This window comes from Podarcis cretensis (assembly GCF_951804945.1).
Source record: "Podarcis cretensis genome assembly, chromosome: 3".
NCBI classification, from domain to species: Eukaryota; Metazoa; Chordata; class Lepidosauria; order Squamata; family Lacertidae; genus Podarcis; species Podarcis cretensis.
This window is the reverse complement of record NC_137172.1, coordinates 30,189,032-30,198,074: the sequence shown is the minus strand read 5'-3', so window position 1 is coordinate 30,198,074 and position 9,043 is coordinate 30,189,032.

Sequence of the window (9,043 nt, the reverse complement as noted above, 5' to 3'; positions counted from 1 at the left end):
TTACCTTAATAGGCAGTAAGAAAGTATTTGGTTGAATTTCACTTAATCATAAGGGGCACAGCACTGGAAGGTGCCTTGTAGGACCAGTCCAGTAGTCTTCAACCTTTTCCAACCTGGAACCTACCTGGCATTTGGGAATTCATTAATTCCTTACCATCTATTTCTGTTGTGCTGCTGCAAACCACCTTAGATCAGGCCATGACCCAGTAGCTGAATACCAATGAGCTAGTAGTCTAACCCTCTAGAAGGGAAGGGTCATAGCTCAGTGACAGGGCAACCGCCTTGTGTGCAGAAGATCCCAGATCCAATCCTTGATGTCTGCAGGTAGGCCTGCAAGAGACCCTGTTGCTGCCTGTCTGTGTAGACAGTACTGAGCTAGATGGTCTGATTCAGAGTAAGACAGCTTCCTGCGTTCCCTTCTCACAGCAGGGAACCCATCAAACAGCTGTCTAGGCTCCGTTTGAAGACCTGAGTTTGAAGTGATGGAGAGTCCATTAACATACTAAGGAATTTGGTCTCTTGCTAGGCTTCTCTTAACATCAGATATGTCATCTACTGTTCAGCCGAAATATACATACCTTTCTGAAGATGGTGGCAGCTGCGACAGCCATTTTGCCCACTGTTGGTCTACTCGGCGTTGGGCTTCTCACCCCCTGTCCCCATAGTCTCTCTTCCCCCACAGCTGTTCTCTAGTAAGCTTTTGGAGAGACCCACAATGGTGGGGCAAGGAGGGCATTTTGACTTCACCAGCACTGCATCGAACTCACTAGGACTCAAATGCTTATGGGCTTGCAATCTTGCTGTGCGAGTGTTTTTGCATGTCATGCAGCCTGATCCTGTCCACATTTCTCCCTCCTGCTTTCTGCCTGTATTCTCTACGTTTTGCTCACACCTTCCTTGGCAACTAACCATACGTCCTTAGGGAGGCCCGGTGCTCACTTTGAGAATCACTGCAATTTGTTGAAGGCATTTTAATCGCCTTCATATGTGGATTAGTTCAGAAAACACATGTGAGGTAAGCACTTGTCCAGCCCCTCCCTGCTCCCATTATTATACTTCTGGGAGCTCATGTTTATGGCTTCCACATTTTGCCATTTATTTGTCTAAAGTGGGGCGGGGATGTATATCCCTCCCCCAGTTTATGTGCTGCCATAATAGCCTCCCCCCCCCTTTCTTGTTTTGTTTTTCATCACTTATTAGCTCAGCTCCCCAGCTGTGCAGCACCACTCCCTGGTGTGAACTACAGAGGCGTAATTCTGACAAGTTTACTTTGGCCCAAAATTTACGGCATTTCATATGGGCAAAGCAGTATCTTGTTCACATTTCCATTGCAATACACTTACTTTGTGTGGCAGCATCTGTCCTCACCGTGCAAGGAACACTGAAAAGGTGGCGTTTTTGGAAGGTAAAAAATGACGTGTGCGGCAACTTGCTCATTACAGGAACAAAAGGATTGTCAAAAGGGGGAGAGAAGATACATTGGCTGTGCGTGAGGAATGACGTTCCTTCTGCCGAGGAGTACTCCACATGCCCTTTTCAGTGGTGAAACGCAACTGAGTTACGTGCACCAAATCACTTTTATATACACCTCTCAGGATATGCAGTGCACTATATATAAAGTTACCTGTCAGTTACAGTAGGCTGAAAGATGGTGGTTTGCCCAAAGCCAGGAGTTGATAGGTGGCTTTTTAGAGGCCTCTGCAATAAGAACATAGCAGAGCCTTTGTACCCGGCCAATGGCCTGTCTAGGCCAGCATCCTGTTCTTACAGTGGCCAACCAGATGCCCATGGGGACTTCAGCACAAGAACCCACTCCTGAGGTTAACAGCAACTGGTATTCAGGAGCATTACTGCCATATTGGGTTACTGCCACCTTACTCACTCACACTTGACTAATATGGTGTGCCTAGAAAGGCTTATTAAAAATGTGCTGTTCATCTAAAGCAGAGGTGAAAAGCCTGTCACCGTTCACATGTTATTGACTGGGTCATTATAAAGAGAATTAGTGGTTCTTAATTGATAGGGGATTCGGTAGTGCTGTATTGTATTATTTATGCAAATTGATTTTCTCTGGAGTTAAAGATCTGACCTTGTTATGTTGAGCTCGTATTTTGCACAATTTGTATATGGTGTCTGTTTGATAATGTGTGGTTTGCTATGCCTAATGAAGGATTATATATATAAATATATATATATGTTATTGACTGGATTCCAACTTCCGTCACATCCAGTGAGACTTAACTCAAATGCTGGTGTTTGTAGGATTCCATGTAAATATGCGCAGAGCTGCATGGATGGCGAGTTGCAGCCTGAAGGTCTTTCACACAAGACACGGCAGCAACCCCAAAGGGGGAAATTGGGCTCGAGCAAAGCAAGTCCTGCTGAGTCAATTCCACCTTCCCTTTTCAGTCCTGTAAGATGGTGAAGGGCCAGTCTCAAGGAGAACTAGGGCCAGGAGCTATAATGTGCAACTGGCTGCCCACAGAACTGAGTTGGAGCCACTGTGGAGGGATGTGTGTGTAAGTGTGAGTGTGATTTCCTGTGAGTCATAGTATATGGGAAAGGGAATATAAACAAAGCTCCATAACTCAAAAGAAATCATACAATACATTTTCAATGGCTTGTCGGAGACTTCTCACATTCCATCCTTTTGTTCCAGAAACTAGTGCAGCATCCATTCACCAACAAGTGGCCATAGGGAAAACACTTGTCTTTGAAACAGTTCTCACACTTTTATTGACCTATTGGACGCAGGGAAACTCCTCAAGAATTCTTATTTTAAACAAACAAATGCTGATATATTAACTCTAGTTAGAAGGGGGGGGGGAACCTTTTGTAACTTTCATAAATCAAACTGGAGTCTCAAAGGCCATGTTTTAATGTGGTTATTTTGGAATAAGGTCCATTGACTTTTACTTTGAGATCCTGTGAAATGGGCAGTCTGAGGATTAGACACCAGAATGTCTATTAACAAGTCATTTCCCTGTATTAAAATATTTCTCCCACTTCTGCAATAATTCTAGTGATACGATTTTAAAAGAAGGAAAATGGAAGGAATGGGGCCTGGGAGGGATTCTCAAGGCAACGAACAAGTTCCACTGCCTGTGGTGTAAACCAGTCCCTATCCCTGTTTTGTCCCCACTTATTTGACCCCATCCTATACCAGCTCTGTTACCTGTGGAACTGAGTGCTGCTGCTTTGTCATCTTCCATAAATTTAGGGCCCCTCCAGACATCCTTTTTAATGTGCATTCATGACTGTGCTCCTGGTGGTCAGTGCGGTTATAAGCCTTCCTGCTTTCAATACCATTTGGGCCTGCAAGAGTTTGGGGGCAGACATTACAGCTTGGTTTTCAAATGGTAAATGTCCCATAACGTCCTGCTGAAATCTGGCAATTTTTTTATACCAGAAATGTTCCGGTTTGGTTTGTTTTATTTGTTTTGCCTTCTGTTGTGCTACAGAGTGCCCTTCCAGGCAGCAACAATGTGATAACATTGGAAAAGCAACACAGAACAGCTAATAAAGTGGAATGATGTGGGGATAGGCACATACGAATCCAGCACTATTGCATTAATGACATGTTGCAAAACCAGGCAGGAGGGGCTCTTTACAGATTAGGACTTAAATTCTTAAAGGAATGCCTCTCCTGGTATCAGTTTACCTGTGACTTATGATCTTCAGGGGAAGATACCTCTAGTGGTGTTGCGGTCAAGGGCCTTCTTTGTGGTGGCACTCAGGAATGCCTGACTTTGTTTATTATCCTTTCAGCACAAAGTGCTGGTTTTGACCTGTAAAGCCTTGAACGGTTCAGGACCACAATACCTTAAGGACCACCTCTCCCCATATGAACCTACCCAGACACTGCAAACACCATCAGATGCCCTTCTTTGTGTGCCCCCCCCCTGCCCCACAAGAGGATGGCAACATGAGAATGGGCCTTTTCTGCAATGGCTCCCCATTTCTGGAGTGCTCTCCCTAGGAAGGCTCACTTGGCACCTTTGTTACATACCTTTAGGTGCCAGGCGAAAATGTTCCTCTTCAACCGGGCCTGTGGCTGATTAACACCCTATATCCTTTTAGGTGTGTTTTTGGAGGGGGGGGGCGGGTGGGTTTATAAATTTGTTTTGTTCTTGTTTTTATTATGTATTTTGTGGTTTTATCTTGTATTTTTATGCTGTGAACAGCCCTGAGATCTTTTGATGAAGGGCACTATACACATTTCATCAATAAAAATAAAAAGCAGTGATGGTTTTGCTTCTCTCATAGCCACAGTCTTGGATTGCGGCAGAAAGCAAGCCTGTCTCTCCCTCACAAGCTTTAGCCTGCAGCCTGCGTCTAGCTTCTAGCTCACATACAAACAACTCAACTTGGGCTTTTGTCCTAACTACCAGGAAGTTAGCCTGGCTATTCCAGCAATTGAATCCTTGCTGGATCCAGCCATTAAAAAGGACTTGGGCATCCAGCCTACCCCTACCCCCCCTCCAACTCACAACACACTTTAGGAGCTATGGGGTTAAAGACTAAGACACTGTCAAAGACTAAGACACTGCATATATGGGTGAGCTGGGGCTTCTAGCCTGAGCTAACGTGTCTGGTCTCAGGCATAGTTTTCATTCCAGATTAATTCAAGCAAAGTACAAGCGTTGTCATTTTGTGTATGTAGCATATGGGAAGGATTAAGAGGTACATGAAGGTTCTTTATTTCCCTCTTCCTCTGTTTCTTATTTTCTCATGTTTACAGGAGGCCACTATTCTATTTTGCCTTCTGCTCAACGTGCAGGCCTCTTACAGAGTGCTCATTGTTGCCCCGAAATAGTTTTGCAGCTCAGCATTTGGTAATCCTGTTTGTTCCTTTCATTTGATCCTTTCACTTAATGTCTGCTTATTTTTACACAGAATCTCTTGAGTGGATGGTTTTGCTCCACCAGCAGGAAGAAATGATTTCTGAAGGATTCCCCTCCACTGGCCTTCCCCAACCGGGTGCTGTCTAGTGTGTACAGATAGACACACATTTTAAAAATGTATTAAGCTTGTTGAAAACCCTTTGTATCTCATTCCTTACAGAACCACAATGGCCTATGTTGCTCTTTTCCCTGTTTAGACTGAGCTGGGAAGGATTTCAACTGTGAGATGCTCTTGAAGAGTGTCTTCAGTACATCACGTTCTCCCCCTTTTTTAACCTTTCCGACAGTTAACAGGAAGTAGTCTCCACATTAATTCTGAGTCAACTACACTATCCCACTTACTCCCTCACGGGGTATTCTGCACTCAACCTTGAAGCTGGCCAGGCATTTTCAGGCAATTTTGTGAACTATGCTTTCACCATCCACTGTGTCACACTCCATGTTGTTGCTAAGTGAGTGTAGACCCTGCCTTTCCTCTTAAAGGAGCCCAGGCTGGCTAATACACAAGCAGTATTAAGCTGGTCTCTGACCATAATAAATTATCTACACAAGCAGTAAAACATCTAAAAATTACAAAACAGAGGCAGACAGGGAAAGCTTGTTGGAAGAGGAAGGTCTTCAATAGGCTCCCAAAAATCCAGCAGAGACGTCTAATATTTACCAGGAAGGGATTTCAAAGGGTTGGTGCCACCACACTAAAGGCCCAGTTCCTAAGGTGGTGTCTGAAGGATGTCCTTACCACTAGCGGAGGAAGAGGAGTGCGGGGGGAGCGCATCACCCCCGGCAGCGCGATCCCCAGGGTGCCATCGCAGCTGCGGCCCCCCCACCTGTGCTGGGCGCCCCGCCCCCAGGACGCGCACCAGCCTTGCCCCCGCCTGCTCTCCGCCCCTGGTGCTGGAGCATGAAGCTCCGCCACTGGTCCTTATTTCAGAGTTGGGTAATCTTTCAGGCATCCTTGTTTCAATCTGGTTCTTTCTCTGATGTTGGAGTTACAGATATACTTCCCTGTGGGCATATCTGTGGTTGCCTAAAAACTCTGCTCCTGCCCAATACGGGCATTAAGATCAGCCAATGAAACCCAGTTAGTTTTGCAACAGTGAGTGTAGACCCTGAGGATTATCTGCTTGCGGTGACCAAGAAGTGGGCTTTTAAACTGGTTGCATCAATGGCATCAGAATACCCTGACCCTGCAGAAATATGAGAGGCCCCATCAGTATTGGCATGCCCCTGGCTCTTATAAGACATACCTGCTCAGATAAGTGTTCCCCAGAACTTGAACATTCTCATCTAATTATTTCAATTATTCATTTTAGAAGGGCAGTCAGTACTGGTGAACCCTGCTGGAGAGCTGCATTCCTGACATCTGCACCAGACCTGAGTCACCTGATTCAAATATGTGCCACCTGAGTCACCTGATTCTGCAGCTGTAGATGTGCCTGGATTGGATTATTATGTATCCCAGGAAATCAAGACTGTGCAGGTCCGTTATTGGAGGGTGAAGAGAAGAGTGACATGAAACCATGTCACTGAGGTTCAGATGTTGAAGAAGCCATAGTTTCCTATAGAATAACAACAGTAAAAACTCCACAGAGTGTTGGGCCCTGCCTCTTCATGCTGCCAGCAGGTTCATTTCCTGCATGTTTTCCTGAGGGGGTCTGACCATTAGGGACAGGAAAGAAATTCAATTTAGTTTGCATTTAAAGATAAACTTAACCAAATTCTCACTTTTTGAAACAATACTGAAAGCAAAATGAGCACTACTCTGAGTTGTGCGATGCAGTCCTCCAGCCAAGTCATGTATACAAAGATATACGGTAACTGCTTTTATTAGCAAACATAATATGTTAAAATGCATTATATTAGGGGGAATTGCTGGCAAAAATGTATATAGTAGTCAAAAATGCATACAAAAATTTAAGATTTAAGACTAATTTAATATTAGAAAAATGAAAAACCTGGAGAACTGGAATTGATGGATTTGCCCTTCCCTATTCATAATGCCCCTTTGCTATTAGCCAATCAAGCAGCACAGCTTGTCTTTCAGGCAGGGGGTCCTGCCTTTTGATTGGCTGCGTGGGCTGGGTTCCCAATCCTCTTGTAGGTAAGCACTTCCTATTTGCTTCCTCCCTCCCTGCTCTTCTTCTGGATTGAAACACTGAAACAAGATTTGTTCTTTTTAATTGGGAATCTCTCTCTTTGGAGAGAACCAATGCTAAAAAGCTGTGTGGCTTTTGTGGAAAAACACCCCCCCCCCCACCATAGTACGCCTGAGAACATCTGCTCAGAAAAGCGACTCGGAACAGTACGATTCGGTAGCACGATAAGAAAACATCTGGGAAGGCTGTAGTCATGGGAGGAATATTATCAGCAGCAGGAGGAGATGGAGGATGTACCAGGGTTGGCAGTCGGTGAGGGAGAGGCAACACTTTTGAGCGCCAGGGGCACGACCTCGATTATTCCTTTTGTGCTCACGCCCACATCCAAAGTCAAAACGTCGTGATGATAGAGGTGGGGAGAGAGGAGAAGGGAGCAGTCAGGAAAAAAAGGAGCAGCTACAATTTATGGTGAAAGAAACAATCAGATAACAGAAAGGCATCTTGGGCTGTGCGTGTGAAGGGTAAGGCAAGCTTTCCTGCCCGCTTAGGACAGCCAGGAAATAGAAGGTCAAAGGGAGGGTAGCCCATCGCTAGTCAAGCACAATAATGGCATGTGAAAGGTTTACATAATCGGAACCTGGTATGTGCATTGAACCTTAACCGCTCTTTGCCTTTGTTGTGTTTTACACGCCGGATGAATCTCCCAATTTTATTGGGCGGTGGTGGGGGGAAGAAAAAGCCTTGCTCTTATTAAAATAATATATAAACAGTACCCCGCCTTTGTACATATATCTCTCTATATCACTATTATCTATAGCCACACGTACAGGTTGCGAATTTGATTTCAGCGTTCTTTTTCTTTGCCCGTTATTGGGCATGTGATGCACAGCTGTGATTTGCTCGACATTAATTGATTTGCTTTCAGTTACAAGCACGCTGACAGTGTTTATTCGTTTCATTTGGCAATTTAACCAGAGAGCAAGCCTCTCTTACATAGACATTGCCCACAGTTTTGGTCCTGTTGCAATAAACATTTCAGGCTTCTGATTTTATTTTTTTATTAAAAAAAATGAAAAGAGACAAAAGCCAGGTGTACAGGAAGAGACAATATAATGAGTGAGCCTAGGTAGGAAACAGCTGCATTTTCTGTCATCTGCCATATCAACCAAGGACTAAGCATCCCTAGTCCTTGTCCCTCAAAGTTTGCTGTGCATGTGATTGTGTGAAGCAAGGGCTTGAGTTGGAAAATACAGTACAGTAGTTACCTCAAAGGTCACCAAGCCCTGCTGACACAGGAAGCCCAATTTTCCAAACCACTTAAAGCTCTGCGCCATATATTATTCCTTAGTCTTGGCCTTCCCCCACTATGTATAAGTCCCTGTATAATTTCTTACTCCTTTTAAAATCTAATGTCTGGGATTTGTATTAGGATGATCAGAAATAAAAAGTGTGTTTGGGTAGTGCCATCATCTTTATGGCTCCCCAGACATCACATGTTTCATTTTCTTCAGGAGAAAGTTGTTTTTTTTTTAAATTCCTTTAGTAATGGTGTGTGATTAAGGGAATTGAGAATTGACCGTTCTATTGTATTTCAGTGCCTTACGAAAGATCTTTAGACCAGAGTCCTTCTGAATTATCTGTTGTGTTGTTGGCATCGTGTTTAGTCAGAGAACCTCTGATGCATTAGAATTAATTTGGAGACCTGCAAGTGATCTGTATTGTTCAAGAATTAGGCATTAGCTTAGTAATGGATTGATCAAGTCTTGACATTATTGCCCTATCGTCAGCACAGAAATTTACAAGATGGGTTGTTGTTTTTTTTTTGGGGGGGGGGGTATTTATACACTGTATGTCTGGTTCTAGGGTCTATGGGATGTTAGGGGAAGGGTAATATCTCTGGTGGGGGACATGTCATGATCCTTCTGGGGTAGTCTGTCCACTTTTGGTTCCAAACCTGCACCTGTGGCTCCTAGAAGCTGTCAGTACATGGCAGTGGCCACACCCAAGGAATGGCTTCAACTGGCCGTCTAAACCAGGGGAGGG